The sequence below is a fragment of the Malaclemys terrapin genome, chromosome 10, assembly GCF_027887155.1.
Source record: "Malaclemys terrapin pileata isolate rMalTer1 chromosome 10, rMalTer1.hap1, whole genome shotgun sequence".
In the NCBI taxonomy this organism is placed as follows: Eukaryota; Metazoa; Chordata; order Testudines; family Emydidae; genus Malaclemys; species Malaclemys terrapin.
In genome coordinates, this window is record NC_071514.1 from 67,271,925 (window position 1) to 67,293,141 (window position 21,217).

General features: G+C 46.0%; 1 long non-coding RNA gene across 1 annotated transcript; it reads left to right on the forward strand.

The window, feature by feature from the left end:
• The first annotated feature begins 7,368 nt into the window (after window positions 1–7,368).
• LOC128843895 (uncharacterized) lies at window positions 7,369–14,806 on the forward strand. Its single transcript, XR_008446385.1, has 3 exons — window positions 7,369–7,422; window positions 9,983–10,041; window positions 14,546–14,806. It is a non-coding gene; the product is annotated as an uncharacterized LOC128843895 (long non-coding RNA).
• Window positions 14,807–21,217: the final 6,411 nt, after the last annotated feature.

Genomic DNA, 21,217 nt, shown 5'->3' on the forward strand with positions numbered 1-21,217 from the left:
AGTAGTTTGAATAAGATTTGTTATATGTTAAACTGCAAATCTGTTTCTCTTTTCTCCTAAGCAGTTTGATACTGATAATTACACACAGGCGTGTGTTTGCATGCATAAATCTTGGATCTCAATACTTACTTTTTCTACACAAATCTTTAAAATTACACTAAAAGACAAGATTAGAGGCGGCACATAGAGTAGCCCTAATTTGAATCCATCCTGTATCATAAAAAAGGAACACAGTGGAAAGGAGCAGGAGCATGAGCAAAGAGAGATTTATATTCTGTAACTGAGTAGAACAGACCAGAAGGTGCGTAAATGTCAATGCAGGGAACCTGAATCATTCTTTTTACAACTGACCCAAAGCCAGAGCTTGCATAGCTTATTTACATACCTCCACTTCTGCTCTTATTTGCAGTCACTAAAAACAAGCAGACATGGTGCTGTTGGCAGATTCTTCACCTCTTAAAATTCAGAGCTTAGAAAAGAGAATTTAGAATGTGTAACCCAGGGAAATGTGTGTTTGTTTGTTTTACAAAACGAAACCTGTGAACACTGGAAGTCTGAAAAATAATGTATGGGAATATTTCTATCAGGTTTTGGTTTTGTGAACCTGTTTACGCTCGGGCTCCCACCATTGCTAGCGCCCCTGGTGGTTAACCAGTGTTGGCAACAATGGTTCCTAAATGTTTCAAAAACGTCCCTGTTACAGAAAGGGCTAAAGAGATAAGCACTGAAGAGGCAGTAAACTGAAGCTCTACAAAACAGCAATTTACAGAAGTATGAAAAAGGAAGGAGGAAGTAGGACTGAGATCCCTGGCAGTCTGCAGCTTCCACCCACACCCTTGCCAACTGTGGCAAGAATGAAAAAGAAAGTTTCAAGAATTTGGAGTCCAATGGCCAAATTCAGCCTGGGTGTAACTATGAAACCCCAGGACTTGCACCCACGTCCACTGGGGCTGAACTCAGCTGTAGATATTTGAAATAGAAATCCTGCAATAGGCTGTGAATCTACACATCAGGACTTGTTTCAGTGCAGTCCAAGGAGGAAGAAGAAATACTATTCCACAGCAATAGAGGTCTAACCACACATGTCACATACACACCTTTATGATGGCGTCAGAAAGGGCTCAGCAGATCTGGATGCTTTTTCTGAAGGGTCCCTTTTGTTTTCAAACTTTTCTGGTATGTCCAATTGAAAAACTCTGTTGAATAGCCCCAGCAACATTGGGATTCTGACAATTATCCTGAATAGTGTTGCTAATTTGGGAAAGAGTTTCTGAGCAGCAACGCAGGGCCTTAGTGCCTGCACTGAGTAGCTATGGAGCACTGAGCAGTTTGCTCTCCTCCTTCTCTCCCCAGCTAGAAGACCAGATAGCACAAGTCTCCATGTCCTTCTCCACCACACAACAAAGAAAAAAGAACACCTCCCTAATCCTCTCCTTTTGAGAATCTAGCAGACTCCTTCCTTCAGTCTCTGCGAGGAGAAGGAAAGTGAAATCCCATTACCCTTCAGTCAGTGTGGAGATGGAGGACAGGGAAAGGTATCACACACACCCCATCCCACCCCTAGTGCCACTTTCCTCTGACTCTGCATGAGAATAGATAGGGAAGAGAAGAGACCTGAGGGAGGACTGGAGGAAAAGGTTACACCTTGCATGGTTTCCGTGAGCAGGGAGAAGAAAAAAGGACCTCCTCCCATTATTTAGGAGAAGGAAGAGGAAACAACCTACAGCCCTGTGTCACTGTAGGGGAAGGGGAGGAGGAAGAAATGGACCCAACACTCAGAATTCAAGCAACAAGGTAGTCAATAACTCCCAATGCCAAATGTGCACCAAGTCCTAAGAGTTGAATCCGCGCACTTCCCTACAGTTGATTCTTAATTAAGAAATGCTTGTGGCTTTACTTAAGCATGGTTGAGGTGTAAGCAGGGGTCCTAAAAAGGTAAAGACCACAATAGGTTTTCCTCTCTTTTTCCTTCTCTAGTGTCTTGGACTCCTCTCTTCTTCCCTTCTCCCCCACCATCCTATTTATTTTACTTTAAATTTCACCACTGGCTTTCACTAAGATAGCTCTCTGCCTGGGAGCTTAGCAAAGTTTTCCTGTTTAAAAAAACAAAACACACCCCACTACACAAGCTTGCTGAGAGACAGCTTTTCCCAAACCCTCACAGCTCTGCATAACATTCAAGAATGCGAACACCTACACTTTACTAGAGATGGAGCTGTAATGATCCAAAACATTCACAAGAAATGTGTACAATCAATACTCACTGGGAAAACATGGCCTGTGACTGCCTCTGCTCCCTGATTCATAATGAATGAATTATACACCCACACTTCAAGCACAACAGTGAAAAATATTGTGCTAGATGTATTTTTTTTTTAAATAAAATATTTAGTTTGGGGGTTTTACTCCCCACATGGATTTTCCCCAGGCCCGCTGTGTTATCTTCTTAACTCTTTGGCACAAAGAATTGTCAGAGTGCTTTCAAGTGTGCAACTGACTCACTAACACAGAAAGATTTAATTTACTTTTTGAACCACTGTATTATAGTCTAGAGGATAATAGGAATCTGCATCATACTATAATGCCCTTGCTCCTTGAATTTTTATACCGAAGTTGGCCACCACTGAGCAGATAAGATGTGGAAGATGTTCTAATCCATTTTACTCCACAGACATTTGTGAGTTTTTGATCTTTGACATGTGTAGGCTACTAATAAGCTATTATGCCACCCTTCTTGGCCTAAGCAGCGATTCCTTGTCATTTATCTCTCATTCAGAGAAATTGTGAACCTGTTCCTGCTTCAGAGATTAAAGTTGTCCAAAGTTCTGAGCTTAGATTCTTGTTAAGTAATGAGGGAGAGAAAGGATCAATACCCTGCTCCAAGGAGTTTCTACTACAGAAATGTGCAGATTAGGCTTAAAGCCACCCATAGTCAATGCATATTTCATTTAGTCTGTGAAAGACTCAGCTATCTATATAAAGGAAATGGTAAAAGGGGGCCCCTGAGGCAAAGCCATTCCCAGTGCTGTGTAAAATATGATGCAGAACTGTAATTATATATAACAAAGAAATGTAGTATCTGCAAATAGGAAGTTACATAACTGGGAAACTAGGGATCTGGGTTTATTTGTAGCTTTTTCCATTTATAACTTCAAGAAGTGACATGAGTCCACTGAATCAGAGAAAGTGTAAGGTAAAACACATCTCATATGCCAGGTTGTCAGTAATTTAAGAAAGCTTGTATAATTCTTCTTCATTAATCTATTCCTTAATTTATTACAAACTATTGGTAGTCTCATATGAAAATGCATTGCAGCAATTTAAGAATAATGATACATTGTACTGTATACAGCCTTAATGAACCACATGGGCTCTAATGGTTAGAACAAGGGATTAGGCATTCACATTCCTGAGTTCCATTCCTTGCTCTCTCACTGGCTCACTGAGTAACTAGAGAACCTTTTATAGTCCTGACCCACGTCACGTGACACAAGCCAAGAAATAAAAGCCAAACTTTTATCAGCACTCCTGTGTGTCACAACTTTATTGCACTGGGCAAGTTATTAGCCTCTACTTCCCTCCGTTTCCCTATTTATAAAATGAGGACAATAACATTTACTGACCTATGGGATGCTGAAGGGCTAGATTAATTAACATTGGTGGCATGGTTTGGAGACAGTTGGATGTATGATGCTGTAGAATTTCAAAGAATTCTTATATTAGTAGTAGTACATAAAGATGTCTGATGAATGTGATGAACAATATCTAAAGGAACATATGCCCAGAACACAAACCAGACACTTTCTGAGACTTGGAAAGGTTGGATTTATATGGTTGACTGGTTACATTGTTGGTTCCAGATGGTATTGTCATGGGAGGTGCCAAAATACCATGATTCTCAGCTGGCCCCAAACTACTAAGTACCTGGTCCAGTATTTCAGGCCTGGCTGGAAACAGGAAGTCACAAATATCTCAAGGAAACTTGTTCTCAGCAGATTCCAGCTCCATTTTGCAAAGCTAAGTAATTTGAATGGTTACCAAGCTTTTTGAAGGTTGGGCATGAATAATAATATGAATTTAGCAATGAGAGCTGATTAGGAATATAAAATACTCTAATTGGGTTAATTCAGGTAATTTGCTATGGATTTTTTTTAAACAAAGTCAGCCTCGATCAGTGGCTGACCATTTAAGACAGTGAGAAGGGAGTGATGACCATGATCTCTTTGAAAGTCTCTGGACCAAATTAAAAGTTTTTATTTTGATTCAATCTTTCCCTTTTCAGCTGAGCCTCAACCTTAGCCTCCATTTTTGTAGGTAGAATTTTGTTGGTTCAGATAAGTACTTAGACATCTATCTGTCTTTGCACCCACAGTGAATTACAAGAAAAGCAAGATAGTGCAATTATTTACAGGCACAAGGTATGTTTTTATTTCTCTCTCGCTCTCTCATATACACACAAAACTACTCAACATTGACAATCAGGCCCAATAGTGGCAGGTGGAGAAACATTATCCAATTCACTGCTCCGTTTTCTGTGAGTTTTTAAAGTAATGACTAGTAAACCTTTTAAATATTTCGTGTCATTGTGGCTCATATGGAATATTTATTTTAACCTAGCGCTTATCCTGAACCAAACCTGGAGATCCACACGCCACTGAAAGGTTATGGAATGTCAGATCTAGAACGAGGATGGTCTTTAGATTTTTCCTGTGGGTTTCACAAGAAGATGCACTGCTGAAGTTTGGATTCTGTTGAGTGCAGAGCTACTCCATCTTGTTGGTGAGAGAATTACAAATATTTTATAAATTAAGTAAATGTTAGCAAAAATTGTGTTACTTTGACACTTGCTTTTCTATTAACTGGTGAGCCATTCCATCCCACTTTTCATTTATAATCTTGTTTAATTCGTGAACAAAGAACAGAACGAGCAAGGTAATCAGCGGAGAAAATATTATAAAGGTTATCGCATTTAAGAACTCTGCAGTATTTCTTGCTGAATGTATTGGGCATTAGATGTCTAATGCCTAATTCTGAATCCAAACAAAAAAACAGCAATCCATTCTGTCCAGATTCACAGTAATAAGAACAGGAAATGATAAACTGTAACCAATACAGTCATTGGATAAGTACAGTCCACAAATGCCTTTCCAGATACTACTGTATATCAAGCAGTACTGGGAGACTAATGCCCACTCTAAGACAGCACAACAGTAAGGGCTAAAACCATTTTTTAAAATCTACTTTATCTTTCCTCCAGGCTAGAGCAGGGACTTGGGAGGAGGGAAAAGGAGAATGGCCGTGCATACAGAGTCTTGTAGTTTAGCAGTCAACTACATTCCTGTAGCATGCAGAGAAAGAGCAGCTTTTGTTACCTCCTATGGGTCCAATTCTGCCAACCAACTTCTGTGGAGTTGAGGGCAGGTTCCAAGGGGCTGCACAGACCCTGTGGTGAAATGTGGCCTGGAGCTGGGAAAGGCCCCAAAAGGGAGGCTTCAAGTGCTCAGTGCGTATTGGTGCCGCTCCTCGCTCTTCCCTCCCAAACCCTACTCAGAGAGTGTGAGCAGAGCATCCCTCACTACCTCAGAACAAAGGCCACCAACAGATCCCTGCAGCAACAGCAGGGGGATCCTAAGTCCTCCACCCCTTCTTGGCACCGTCCTGGCTGGCTGGGAGGAACTGGGGCCCAGGCTGATGGTGTAAGAGAGAGCCCTGGGCCTGCACTGCATGCTACTTCCCTGGCGGTTGCCCACAGACCCAGGCTTATTGTTCCCTCACTCAGGTAAGCAGCAGCCCTGGCTTCCATGAGCAGGAGAGGTACAGGAAAAAGATCCCTCCCTTTCTGCCCTCCCCACTTTCCCCTCCCCCCCACCTGGCCTGAAGAGAGAGGGAAAGAAGATCCCTGCCCCTCTGTGAAGGAGACTCCTCACAGCAAAGAGATGCTGAGGGGGAGAGAGTCTGGGGGAGAGGGTGAGACAGGGTACAGTGTGAGGATGTATCATCGCCATAGCAATGAAGTAGAGAGACAAGATGGGACCTGAACCACTGGAAGAGAGGGAGATGTTACCTTTGTCAAATGGCTAGTTTAGGATTGGAACTGCTTGGCTGTGGCAAATGTAAAGGGCCAGCAGTGTCTATCCTTGCTATATCACATACTGCCTGTGCAGGTGTAGGGAGGGCTGTACGTGTGTGTTGGTGTTGCACAAGACAAGACTGGTGCTGAGATATGTATCCGTGACAGACTGGGGCTGGGAGTGTGAGAAGTGGTTTTTAAGTTAGATAGGGTTACCATATTTCAGCAAGCAAAAAAGAGGCTGGGAGGAGCCCCGCCCTACCCCTGCCCCGTCCTGCCCTAGCCCCGCCCCTGCCCCTCCCACTCCCCCCCTCAGAACCCCCAGCCCTCCCCCCGCTCCTTGTCCCCTGACTGCCCCCTCCTGGGACCTCTGCTCCTAACTGCCCCCCAGGACTCCACCCCCTACCTAAGCCTCCCTGCCTCTTGTCCCCTGACTGCCCCCACCTGAGAACCTCCTCCCATTCTAACTGGCCCCCTAGGACCCTACTCCCTACCTGTACCCTGACTGCCCCAATCCTTATCCACACCCCCACCCCCAGACAGACTCCTGGGACTCCCACGCCCCATCCAACAACTCCCCACCCTCTGACAGCCCCCCCCCAGAACTCCCAACCCATCTAAACCCCTCTGCTCCCTGTCCACTGACTGCTCCGATCCCTCTCCCCACCCCTGCCACCTGACAGCCCCCCCCAGAACTCCCAACCCCCCCCCCACCGCTCCTTGTCCCCTGACTGCCCCCTCCTGGGACCCCTGCTCCTAACTGCCCTCCAGGACCCCACCCCCTACCTAAGCCTTCCTGTTCCTTGTCCCCTAACTGCCCCTTCCTAAGACCCCCCCCCCATTGCCCCCAGGACCCTACCCCCTACCTGTACCCTGACTGCCCAAAACCTTATCCACCCCCCCGAACTCCCGACCCCCCCGTCTCTTGACTGCCCCCTCCAAAACCTCCCTGCCCCTTCTCCGACCCCCTGGCCCCCTTGTTGTTGGCCTTCGCCTAACGTCTCTGTTAGGGTTACCATTCGTCCGGATTTACCCGGACATGTCCTCCTTTTTGTTCTAAAAATAGCGTCGGGGGGAATTTGTAAAACACTCAAAATGTCCGGGATTCCCCCCCTCCCCCGGCAAAGCAGAGCGAGCAGCTGGGAGGGCTGCAGGAAAGTCCCGGGCTGGACTCTGGAGCAGCTGTAGAGGAGCCGGATCTGCCCTGCATTCTGAGCCGGCAGCTCTCCCCTGCAGCCCGGTCCAGCAGCACTGTGCAGGGCCAGGGACCGGGTTTTGTGTTGTGCTGGGGAGCTCAGCCATGTGTCCGGCTCGGCTTGCACAGAGCCCAACACCCTGTTCTGAGCAGCAGGGTAAGGGGGCCAGGGAGGTTCTGGAGGGGGCAGTCAAGAAACGGGGGGGGGCTTTTTGGGGGGAGTGGAGAAAGTTTTGGGCAGTCAGGGTACAGGTAGGGGGTAGGGTCCTGGGGGGCAGTTGGGGGGGGTCTTAGGAGGGGGCAGTTAGGGGACAAGGAACAGGGAGTCTTAGGTAGGGGGTGTGGTTCTGGAGGGCAGTTGGGGGGGGTCTTAGGAGGGGGCAGTTAGGGGACAAGGAACAGGGAGTCTTAGGTAGGGGGTGGGGTTCTGGAGGGCAGTTAGGAGCAGGGGTCCCAGGAGGGGGCAGTCAGGGGACAAGGAGCGGGGGGGTGGGGGGTTGGGAGTTCTCGGGGGGGGCTGTCAGGGGGCAGGAGTGCGGAGAGGGATCGGAGCAGTCAGGGGACAGGGAGCAGAGGGGTTTAGATGGGTTGGGAGTTCTGGGGGGGGCTGTCAGGGGGTGGGGAGTGGTTGGATGGGGCGTGGGAGTCCCAGGGGTCTGTCTGGGGGTGGGGGTGTGGATAAGGGTTGGGGCAGTCAGGGGACAAGAGGCAGGGAGACTTAGATAGGGAGTGGAGTCCTGGGGGGCAGTTAGGGGCAGGGGTCCCAGGAGGGGACAGTCAGGGGACAAGGAACGGGGGGAGGGTTGGGGGTTCTGGGGGGACGGGAAGTGGGAGGGGCAGGGGCGGGGCTAGGGCGGGGCTCCTCCCGTCCTCTTTTTTGCTTGCTGAAATATGGTAACCCTAGTCTCTGTGAGCTTGCTCAGGAACGGCCTGAGCCTTTCGTCCCGGCACGCTGAGCAGCAGGGGAGGAGGAGCGGGGGAGGAGCTCCAGACTGCCAGAGGCGATCTGCGAATGCAGGGAGGGAGGGAGGGAGTGATCTCTGCTGCAGGGTAAGCGGAGGAGGGGCTCTCTCTGGCTGTCGGAGCCCCATGTAAGTGGCACCAGGCTGCCCTGTTAGCCGCGCACGCTCTGCATGGGGGGGGGGGGGAAGTCCGGACATTTACAAATTCCCCCCGGACACTATTTTTAGCTCAAAAAGCCAGACATGTCCAGGGGAATCCGGACGAATGGTAACCCTAAGTTAGAGTCAGTTCTCACCATTCTCCAAGCATGTTTCAGCAAGCAGGCCTCAAAGTCTCCCAAGTCTGAGCAGAGTCGATTTCCCTCCAAAACTCAACATAATCTCAATTGTAAGGCTTATTTACACTGTTCATGCTGTAAGCAGTCACATCTAAGTTCAAAGTGTCACACATTTTTTGGGGAGGGGGGAATGTGTGGCATATGTGCTTGCACTGGCCCTAGAGCAAAGCAACTTAACGAGGCATTCAGCACCTCACAGTATCAGGCCAACTGTCTCTCCCCAACCTCCACACTTATTTATAGACTTGGACCATTGTGAAGTCCTGAGGAATAGCTTGCCAGCTAGTAGTACAATGTTGAGAATTCTAGTTCAAGGTTAATCACCAGCCCTAAAAACAACAACATTAAAATAATTATTAAAAAGAAAAATATCATTAAACTTTTGATTCCTAGCAAGGAGTGGGAGGAGGGCAGTCTCTTTGCAGGAACAAAATATGAAATACTCATTAACAAACTGGAATGGCTAGTAATCGGAAACATCTTTCATTTGTGAAAATTCCTCAGAGCTGTCAAGTCTCGTTGCAAAGAAGGAGAATCTGGCAGATGCTTTGTCCAGAGGGAAAAAACTTGTTGGAGGAAATGTAGTTACCTCGGTAGCTTTGAGATGGGCTGTAAGAGAGAAGCATATTTACAGCTCTTCAAAAAACCCTAGTAGAGAAGTTTATGTCCTGCTGGAATCAGGGATGCACTAATAATGAGCTAGAAGGAGACAAGATTATTAAGGTGCTCCCCATTTCAAAAACAAAGTCCAGTTCTAGTCAGGATCTGGACTGAAAAATTCCTAGATCTAGGTGTCAGAGCTGGTCAGAAAATTACCTTCAACATGGAATTCTGAAAACACCTGCCAGCAAGTTGTCCAACCAGCTGTGTTGCTTTCATACTCTGACTTCAGCCTTTCTTAGCAGATATCCTATTATTATTAAGGAGGGTGACAGGTGTCTAAAAATGGACAAGATTGGAAAGAATGACAGAAAATGAGTCTCGGAAGCTGGTAGTACTGATTCACCTCTTATCAGGAGGGCTCTGGCTCCTGGATTTTTTCAGAAAAAAACATTGACCTACTCTTCAGGGAGACAAGAGTCTACTCAGAGGGTCTATATAGTACATGTGTACTTTCTCTCTTGGCTGGACTCAGAAAATAAAGATTCTTTTTAGAGAATTGATACCATCCTTGATTTTGGATTTCTGTCTGGCAAGGTAAATAACATGAAGGACGTTGAGTGAATAAGGCTTTTTCCTCAACTTTATGTATCTTTTATCCTTCTGCAATATGAAGAAAAGAATATACACACTGCTTCTAAGGACATATAATTTGAGCAGACAAATTTGCCTAGTCTAGTTTTAATGATGTTCTGGAGAACATTTCAATGACTCTTGACCATTAGCAACTTTGATCTTTCAATTTCTCTTTCATTAGGGCAACCAACTTGTGATTGAAATATGAGCCGTGGTTGACTGGAATTCCTGTTTTATCTGGTGAGATATGAACTCAGCTTTTTCTTGTTTTTGAGAGAGAGAGAGTGTGTGTGTGTGTGTGTGTGTGTGTGTGTGTAAGTGTATTTTGATCCTTTTATGCTGGAGTCTTATACCATTTAGTTGGTTTGACTAGGCGAGTACATTACTATTTTCTTGCTCTCAATTTTGCCTTAGAAGTTACGTGCACATATTTAACACCTACACTAAATATGTCTTTGTTAGACCTTTCTAGATGTTTATTCAGTTTCAAATATGAGGCTGCAGAAGAGCTTCTTTGTAGAAGTAAGACACTAAATGAAATTCTACCTTTTATTCTTCTTTGTAAGTCCTGATCTCAGCCATACTCCCTTATATGATGTATATAGTTATGAAATTGTTAATATTCTTTTCTCTTTACTTTACCTTTAAGTGTGAAAAGTCTTTGCTGCAGAGGAGTGCAGCAGTATTATGAGGCAGTTCAGGATGGCTGCTATTAGAGAATGAGATACACACTGTGCGCTCTCACTTATATTCCTTTTTGTTTTGTTTTCCTTAATCTACAATAAATTGTTCAAAATGGCAAGTACCTCTTGCAAATTTTACACAGGAAACAACAGTCTATATCAACCATCATAAAGAATATTATTCCACCTTTCCTATGTTTGTGATCTTTCCAGAGATACTGAAGTTACTGGCACTACAAGTGTACATAATGCCACACTGGACATGACAGGCAATGACTGGATTTTTACTTCTTCAAAATTCAAGGGCTGATATGCTATCATCACAGGGCACTTCATGCTCCATGTACAAGTCAAAATCATGCTTGAACTCCTCTGCCTTGCAAGGGAAAATGCACACTATAGTTTCATAATCACTAAAATTGTGTGACATCTGAGCCTTGACAAATAAATCTAACATTTTACAGTTGGCAGAAAGAGATCCTGATGCATAGAGTCTGTCGGGTTCATTGTGGGATATGGTTGCCTTCAGTTTGCTTTGAAATTCTGATGCAAAAACATGCACTGCAGTTTAAAGGAATTGCCTTTTGGAGTCCATTGAGTTGCGTTCACTTCTTTTAAGGTATTATGTACATCATCAGCAACTTGTCAATTGCAGTTAAGCAGTGTATCAATGCACTGTATTGGGGTGTGTTTCCATTTGCAAATGAACCTGATGGATTTTCCCCAAAAATACAAAGATAACTTGCAATACAGTTTTCGCCGGTTTCCATCATACTAGATTATCCAGCATAGTTTCATTGCCTTCTTTGAGGTGACTGCATCTTCTTCTTTAAAGTCGGTCACATTGTTCCCATATGCATGAATGAATTTTGCTGCCTCAAACCAGGAATACCAGCGTGATGGCACAACAGGAGGCGGCACATGCAAACTGAGTGGCTCACACTTTTACTTTCACAGACTTTATAAATTGCTCAGCTTTGCCTGTTGGCATCTATAAATATCACTAGAATATGTACCACAAAGGTGTTGACGTCATGGAATGCATCGGTTTTGATTGCATGCCCAATGGCTACATGCAAAAGATAAGCAATATATGGAATGTGCAGTAGATGTGGATACTTTTCTGCAAAGTTCTTTACTAAGCATTACTGTACATTGCAGAGTCATGTCTTGATTGACACAAAGTTTTCCCAAGTTTGGCCAAACTCTCACAACACTCCTTGAATCCAAACTGAAGTGACCCCCTCATTGCACTGCAGAACAAAGAATTTGAATAGAATAGAATAGTATTTATTGATTTATTTTTGTCACTGTAGAACACTGCAAGGATGTTAATTGCTGGCTTTTTAGAAAGCTCTACGGTAAGTGAATAAGCAGGGCTCAGTGACAGCGAGGCTGCAGTGGGCTCACTGTGCAACTGAGGGGGCCCAAAATACCCGAGCCCACAGGCGCTAGGTGTGAGGGAGGTTGCACTCCTGGACTGCAGAGCAGAGACTCCTGCCCAGAGCATGCCTCATCCCCTCACTTCTAGATAGTGAACGGGGTCAGCAGCAGGGCAGCTGGGGGCTCCTTCCGTGGCTACAGGGTCGATGACAGCAAGGCTACATGGGTCTCCCCGACCAGCCAAAGGCCCAGGATACTGGATCCTTTTAGACAGTAGGTGCAGGGGAAGCTGTACTCACTGATTACTGTCCATGGATTTTTTTTAAATGTTGATTTCTATGTATCAAGTGAAATTGACACTTACTGCTGGCTAATGATTTAAATCAAATCCTTCTTCAAGCCTAATTATGGACATTCCTCAGAGAGACCATTGGGGTTCCATTTGTCAGAATTTTCCTCTCACATGTATGTTTTACTGTCTGCTTGCACCTTGACTACTTGTGGTTTTCATAGATTATTTTTTGTTTTGTAGGCAGCATTTCAGGGTCTCCCAGAGCTCAGTCTTTGGTCTTTCACACCTGTGATTTAAATATTGCCTTTGGCTAATCAAATTTATCAGCATAATATTAACTTTCATAAGTCTGATGTTGATTAACCTTGAGTTTTCTCAATGCTGATTCTAGTATTTTATAAGGACTGAAAGTTTTAGGAATTTAAACTTTGTTCAATTGAAGATCCCCAGATGCTAGTCTAGTGGTTTTGCTTAATGCAATTTGCAGATTTGACAACAGACTAATTGAATCGAATCAGTCCACTGTTTTCTTCATTTCAGGAATTCTGCATACGTAGGCCAAGCACTCTGCTGTAATGCTTATCTTTATCTTGGTTTTGTCTAGAATGCCTTTTCAGTCATCTAGACACAGGGCCGGTGCAACCCATTAGGCGACCTAGGCGGTCGCCATGGGGGGTAGCATTTCGGGTCCTTCGGCGGCGACCGCGGCAGCCGGATCTTCAGCCGCCCCGATCGTCGGCGACATTTAGGCGGAGGGAGCTGGGGCAGGGGGGTGCGGGGAGGGCTGCCTACAGCAAGTAAGGGGGGGGCAGCACACAGGGGAACTCCCCGCCCCAGCTCACCTCTGCTCCGTCTCCTCCCCTGAGCATGCCGCCCCGCTCTGCTTCTCTCCCTCCCAGGCTTGAGGTGCCAAACAGCTGATTGGCGCCGCAAGTCTGGGAGGTGGGAGAAGTGGAGCAGCGACGGCGTGCTCAGGGAGGCGGCGGAGCAGAGGTGAGCTGGGGTGGGGAGCTGCCGGATGGCTTCCCGGGCCGGGGGGAACTGCCACGCGGGGGGGGGGGCGCCTTAGGGCGGAGGGGTGGGGAGCTGCCGCGGGGGGCGCCCTAGGGTGGGGGGGGGCGGAGATCTGCTACAGGGCTCGGGGAGGGCGGGGCGCAAGGTGGAAGTTTCGCCTAGGGCGCGAAACATCCTTGCACCCGCCCTCTCTACACATTACTGTTTCTAGATTAGTTGATCCAAACAGGTGGTTTGTAACCCAAGTCAGAATGCCAGGGATGAGGATATTTACTCCTGTTTCAGTCTAATCATAGTGGCTGCTGGTCTTGGGTAAAAATACCCAAAGGGTTTCTTTCTATGCTACTCCAGTATTTTTTATAATACCATTTACTGTAGCCTCATTTTCTCAGGTGGCTCCTTTTGGGGTAGCATTATACACAATCAGTCAGCTTTATGTGCTTCAAAATTGTGTCTGATGCTTTTCTATCATACTAAAAAGCCTCTGTAGTACATTATACCACTTTACAAATGAAGTCTTTTATGTACATATGTAAATTGGTTTCATTTATTTATGCCAGTGGCCTGTATGCTCTAATTGTGTAACTGGTGAGTAAACAACTTTTTTCTGCCTGAATTATTTCTTTTACAAGTTATATTTATGTGTTTCATGCCACTCACTCTAAAAAAGCCATTTATTCATTAGTTTTTAACATTGTGTGGTTCCTCTGCCAAAGTAGTAACACAGTTTTGGCAGCTTTGTAGCAGGTCAGTTTCTTGTTGGAGAAGAAGTTAATGACAGAGACACAGAGTCTCATTTAATGACAGAGTCTCATTTATTTATTTATGGTATTTATGCAAGTCCTGTTTATCTTGAACAGAGATGTCCAAAACAGCAGCATGGTTTTACAGCTCCCAGCTGCAGAAACCCCAGCCAAGAAGCTAGTGCAGAGGTCCCCAAACTGAGGGGAACATTCGGGGGGGTGAGGTGGGGCCTGGGACAGCCCCCACTGGGGCGGGGAGGGAGCACCACCCAGTTCCGCTCCACTCACAGTTCTGATCTGACCCTGGCCCCGGCTTCACTCCCACCCTCAGGCCTGACTGCGGCTCGGCACCTGGTCCTGGCCATGCCTCCAGCCTGGGCCCCTGCCTGCAGTTCTGTTCCAGGCCCTGGCCCTGCTCCCAGCCCCCTTATTATCTCTGTCTGCTTCCCCCTCTCCCCCCTCAGGATCTGCGGCCCTGCTTCCAGCCAGACATGGGGGGGGAGGTGTTGGTGGGTGAACAGAAGTGGGGGGGGGCGACCCTGAAAAGTTTGGGGACCACTGAGCTAGTGTGTGCAGCCTGGTACTGGAAGAACAGAACTCTCTGACTTTTGGTCTTTGTCTCCTTTCAGCACACTCTTTGTTCCTGTGTCCTGCCTGCCATCTGCAACCACAGCTGCCAAAGCTTACACCACATGGTATAACCACTTGGAGACTAGTGGTCTCTTCCCTGATCGTAGGCTAGTTCAGTGATACTCAGACTGAGGCTCCCGAGATGCAAGTGGCTCTTTAATGTGTCTCCTGCGGCTGTTTGCAGCACATGATAGTAAAACACTGTGTGATTTAATTATTAACCAATCAGGATGCTTTTACTATGCTATTAACCAATTGTAGTTGATAAAATAATAATACTTGGTCAATCATTTTGCTGTGAGAATAATATATATATGTATAAACTAAATATTTCTCCTGTCATACTGATTAAATATGAATATATAGTACTATAGTAAATGAACCAATACATTCACACTACTGTGGCTCTTTTGGGTAATGTTTATCACTAATTTGGATCCTGAACCCCTGAGGTCTGAGAATCACTGGGCTAGTTCATCTAGGCCCTGGGATTTAACCCTCCTTTTGTCCAGCTGTTCTGCAACATGAAGGAACTCATCACACTTTCAACTATAACCAATGTCCACTGGAGCTGAGTTCTCTGAGCCTCTCCATTCACACAAGAGAGTGCTTAACACAACTCCATTTAACAACCATCAGGGTGTGGCTGCTGCTGCCAGCCCATGTGGGGTCCTTTGGGCAAGCCTCTCTATTTTAATTCTTTCTGTGGAAAGTTTTATATCAAGCACTCATGAATAAGACATAAAACACTTACCCAAGTAGCCAATAATTTCTCTGATATTGTCAAAAAAGCAATTTCCTTCCATGAGAATGTGGCTCAGAAAAACGATGACAGAGAAAAATAGGAAACACAACCATGATATGAGCTTAACCTCAGAAACTGTCTGGAGAAGGCTGGCTCCGCAGAGACAAGTTAATGGAAAAACAAATCCCCTGGACTGAACAAACTGATATTGCTTATTAGCGCTCTGACACTTAAACTGTGGTCCTGACCCTGCTCCCTGTGAAGTCACTGGCAAAACTCTCAATGACTTCCTTAAGAGCAGGCCCAAGATCAAGCCCATTAATAACTGCCACATTGTATATTTTTCACATATACCAGAGAAATCGCCTTACTATTCATGAAGGACATTTTACATTACCAGCTAGCACTTTTACCTTTATTAAAGCAGCCATCACTAGAGTCACTCAATATTGTTTTTCAAAAAGCAAATCTATAAAATGCTCACTTCTTTAAAAAAAGAACAGAAATAAACATGCTTGTCCATTTGTGAAGCCAACTAACAACCATGACAACAAGCCAATTAGGCAGTAACAGATGCTAAGAAAAGAATGGGTGAAAAATGCTTGTGTAACCCCTGCTGGCTCAGAGTGGCACTTTGTCCCCCTCTAGTGATGGCTAGACCAGCTAGAGATGGATGAGCCTGCTACAGCCTGGGCTAAGAGACATATATCTTTTAGCTCATGCAACAGAAGCTCATGCATTTAGCTCCAGAGGTCCCAGGTTTGATCCCCTCTACCAACACTCCTGTGAGGGTTGGTGTTATGCTTGCAAGGATTTTAAACACTTCAATGAAAGCTCTTCTAAAGATGTTTGTTAATTTTGGTTTTATTTCCATCCTTCTCCTACTAAACCCCATTATTAGATCTCTGACCTGCAATAAAAGGAACATGACATGAGCTGTATGCTCACCATTTCCCATTAATTATGTGCTATCTGTAATTAACAGATAATAAAGCATGGTTTAGTTCAGAAAAGCATCCAGAAATATCTTATCGGGAGATTCCTGGTCTAGAATCTCAAGCTTTCCATTATTCTTCAGGTTCCATTTAGATCAGAAATAGGCTACTCTCTCAGTGTATAAGAATGTCATCCTCTCCAGAATGAGAAAGGGAAAAGTAAAGAAAAATATGGCAGAAGTTGAGAGCAGCCAGCAGAGGGAGATGCAATAAACAGTTTCCAGGTCCAAGATGACCACTGTATGGCTGCAGTTTCCCATCTGCCAAATTTAGAGGGCTGGCCCACAGAAAGGAATGTTGGTAAAAAGTTCCTATAAGAGGGCAACTTTTCATCTGGGAAGATCAATATGGAGATAGTCACAAAGGTACTTCTGGGTTAAAACAGCTTGTATGCTTTATATATTACCACTCTGTCTGATAACACTTCCACTTCAGATCTTAGGCAAAAAGGAGCATAGAGAAGGGAATGAAAATGAAGGAAACTTAAACACTAATTTTCTGAGGCTTAAAAGCTTTGGGTTAAGTTTTAGGCAACTATTTAGGCTAGGCCATTTCCCCCCTGAAACGGAACCAGCACTGTCATCCCATAACTGCTGGGTTTGAAATGAATTAGTATTAGTGGTAGAAGTCATAGTATTGTAGTAGTGCAAAAGCTCTGTTAGGATCAGATTCATTGTACTAGATACTGTGTAAACACATAGAAGATGCAGTCTCTGTCCCTGAAATGATTACAACAAACTATTCCTCTTTGTAGGAAAAAGAATTGTGCGATTCAGGTACACAGATCTTTTGGTGTTTCGATTAAAATTTTAATTCACTGTGATATACACATTATTTTCATAATTAGGAATATTTATTGAGTATGTTTCTGTTTAGTATACACTAATAATTAGTACAGTATTATAACTAAGGCAAAATAACACATGGTTCAGGAAAGTTAGAGCTATACTTAGCTGCTTCTCAAAGATTCATCCTCTATGAAATTGAGAGGTAGTGTGGTCCAGTGAATAGGATACCAACAGGGAGCTGGAGGACCTGGGTACCATACTTGTCTCTGCATTGAACTATTTATATGGAGTTGGGCAAATCGCTTAACTTTTCTGTGCCTCCATTTCCCCATCTGAAAATGGGCATAATGATATTTACCCTGTTCTCTAAAGTGTTTTGGGGTCTTCTGCTGAAAGCGACTATAAAGTGCTGAATATTCATTATTATTGCAGATTGCGCCCACTGTTAAGTTATAGCGCTAAGCGTCAATACAAGTAAGTCATTTATGGTACACCCTCTCACCTCTTTTATCAGTGTTTCAGAAGAGAAAGGTAGAAAAACTGGCCCAGTAAAGAACAGCATGAAATAGAATAATTTTTCACAGTCTGAGTATTCTAGGGTTACCATATTTTGTGCCTCCGAATGGAGGACACTCCACAGGGCCCCGGCCCCGCCCCCAGCCCCTACCACGCCCCCCGCCCCAACTCCGCCCCCTCCCCAAAGTCTCCGCCCCCTCCCCTGCTTCCCGCGAACATTTAATTCGCGGGAAGCCTGAAGCAGGTAAGGGGGCGTGTGGGGGGAGGAGGCGCGGCCCAGGCTGGGTCGGCTCGGGCCCTGGGGTGCTGGCCCCGGCCCCCAGCCGACCACCCCCGGCCCGCCCAGCACTGCCGGCCCCCGGCGGCCCGGCGCACCCCCCGGCGGCCCGGCCCCCCGGCCCCGGACTGCCTCCCGGCCCCGCGCACCCCCCGGATCCCGGCCCCTCGGCCCAGCGCACCCCCCGGCCCAGCGCACCCCGCGACCCCGGCCCGGCTCCCGGCCCCGCGCACCCCCCGGCTCCCGGCCCCCCGGCCCAGCGCACTCCCCGGCTCCCGGCCCCGCGGCCCACCGCACCCCCCGGCTCCCGGCCCCGCGGCCCAGCGCACCCCCCGGCGGCCCGGCTCCCAGCCCCGCGGGCCCGGTCCGGCTCCCAGCCCCGCGGGCCCGGACCGGCCCCCGGCTCCCCGCCCGGCCCCGCACCCAGCCCGGCCCGGCACCATGCCCCCGGCCCCGCGACCCCGGCCCGGCCCCGCACCGGCCCCGGCCAAAGAGGCCCCGCCGAGCCCTCCCTCCCTCCCGATTTTCCCGGACATGCCCGGCTTTTGGGGATTTCCCCCCGGATGGGGATTTGAGCCCCCAAAAGCCGGACATGTCCGGGAAAATCCGGACGTATGGTAACCCTAAAGTATTCAAACTCTGCATTGAGGCACTGTGGCATATTGGAGCACCTCACAAATGCTCCCGTCTTGTGAGTTACTGAGCACCCTCCATCTCATTGATAACAATGAGGTTGAGGATGTTCCATACTGCACAAAAGCTGCACCTTATAGCATCAGGTCTATACATCCTTCCTCTGAACTAATCGCTTTGCCAGAGCAAACCCTGTGTTCTACTACAAATGTAATGAGACATTATGACAAACTATAACCTAAAACTTCAGAAAGCTCATAATTAATGAACATCCAGGCAACATTGAATATTTTGAAGATACTGTGATCCAATTTTAAACAATCGTGATATGTAAAAATACGGTAATGGTATACCACTGGATGTATATTTTCATAGATATATTGCCAAATGAATTGTTCATGTGGTATCATGACATTTTAAATCAATAATGAAAACTTGGTCATACCTCTCCATTCCCCTCCTGTGTGCAGAAATCCCTCTCTCTGTTCTTCATCTTGTCCTCCTTTACCTAGGCCCTCTGTTCCTCCAGTTTTAAGGTGTGTCTTCACTGCAGAGTTAACTTGAGTTAACCTAGCCTGGCTATGACCATGTGGTATCATGACATTTTAAGACCAGTAGAAAGAATGAAGGCATGCCAACACTCTCCACTGATAAATCAAAGAAGAATACAACCTGAAGCACTAAGCATAGTTTGTAGATGAATATACTGTAAAAGCAGCAACGAAGACGTAAGAAGATGGCTTTGTATTTAGTTTTGATTGTTTCTGACAATGTGGGAAAACCAGTCATCGGCACAAGATAAAGAAAGATTCTTATCCTCTGTGCTGAGATCACCGGACGTACTAAAGGGGCTGTAGTTTTCTCAGCAAATATTAAATACAGTGAATAAACACACAATGTAAGAACAAAATCCTATATTAGATATTCACAGTCACTGGCAGGGCCGGCTCCAGCATTTCTGCTGCCCCAAGCAAAAAAAAAAAAAAAAGCCGCCATCGTGATCGGCGGCGGCAATTGGGAAAAAAAAAGCTGCGATCGGAGGCGGCAGTTCGGCGGCAGGTCCTTCGCTCCTAGAGGAAGTGAGGGACCTGCCGCTCCCGAATTGCCACAGGTGCCGCCCCTCTCCCCTGGCCGCCCCAAGCGCCTGCTTGTTAAGCTGGTGCCTGGAGCCGGCCGTGGTCACTGGATGAATTCATAGTATTTTTTAAAGTCCCATTTGTTTAGAATTTCTTTGGTCTAGGTGTTTATACTGGATAGATTTCAAGTCAAGCTTTTAAACTTTGTGGTTAATGTTTTCTTTTGTTAAGTACTGGAAAACATTCCTTGGAAAGTTGAAAATATTACAGCTATATACTGGTATTAAATATAATTAATATAATATACTGTGTATATACCATGAATCGTGATCCAAACCCCCTGACTGTATTTGATTGAGCTTTAAAAAGAGGTTTTGGCACTTTCTGACCAAATCCTCATCTGGTGTAAATCATTGTAGCTCCGTGGCAGTCAACAGAGCGATGCCAATTTACACCAGCTGACTCTCTGGTCTTCTGTTTAATTTTTAATTTAACTACTTTTAATGTGTAAAAAATGAGGAATACATAGATGAGGGTAGAGCACTGGTAACAAATTTTACATAACATAAATGGTTAATAACTATACAGAGATTTTAACATTATACATTATTGACAGGTTTTGAAAAATTTGCTTGGCGCCTACTCACATAAGGACTAAGCCAAATAGACCAGGCAAAATACACCTACGCTAGCCTTCCATACACAATGCCAAACTTATTCATGTTACATTGCCAGATTGTCTCGCTTGCAAAATACACAATTTTTTCCCCAAATCAATCCTGCATTCCCAAATTAATGCTGCTGCCACCTCATTATTAACTCAATTAAAGCTCATTCTCTCTTCCCCACCCTTGATAAATCAATAATGAAAACTTGGTTATACCTCTCCATTCCCCTCCTGTGTGCAGAAATCCCCCTCTCTGTTCTTCATCTCGTCCTTTTTAACCTAGGCCCTCTGTTCCCCTAGTTTTAAGGTGTGTCTTCACTGCAGAGTTAACTTGAGTTAACCTAGTCTGGCTATGACCAGCCAGACTGCAAAACACTACCTGAGTTACTGTGTTCTCACTGGTCCTGCACTCCTGTGTGTATGTCACTAGGCCTTCTGGGTCTGCTCTGATTCTTTCCCAATGAACCCTGGGAGAACTTGTCTGTCCTTCTGGGCACCTCGGGTGGGGGATATGGGAAGCCATTAGAGGACTATCAGCAATTGAGTAGTTCTTGAGTGTTCTTGCTGTAAAGTGGATGGGTTACCAGCCTGAGCTCTAACTCATCCCCACTCCCAAACAGGGCCAGTTGCCAGGTTAAAGCACCACCAAACTCAGATGAGATGATTTTGTGTGCAGACAGGATGGGGTTCAAGGCAACACCCAAGTAAGAGTGTGAGTTAACCCTGCAGTGATGACATAGACAGGCCTAGATTAAGCAATGTGCAGACTGTGCACTTGCAAAGGGCCCCCGATTTCAGAGGGGACCCTGACAACTGGAGATGGGGGGAAATGAATGGTGTCACACCAGGTTGAAATGCCATTCGCTCAAGTTTGGCCTGGCTGTCCCTCCATCATGATGGATGGGTGGTTGCACCAAACCTGAGCAGTGCAGGGCTGTGTGAGTATGGAGTGAACAGAGCCAGGCAGCTGGGAT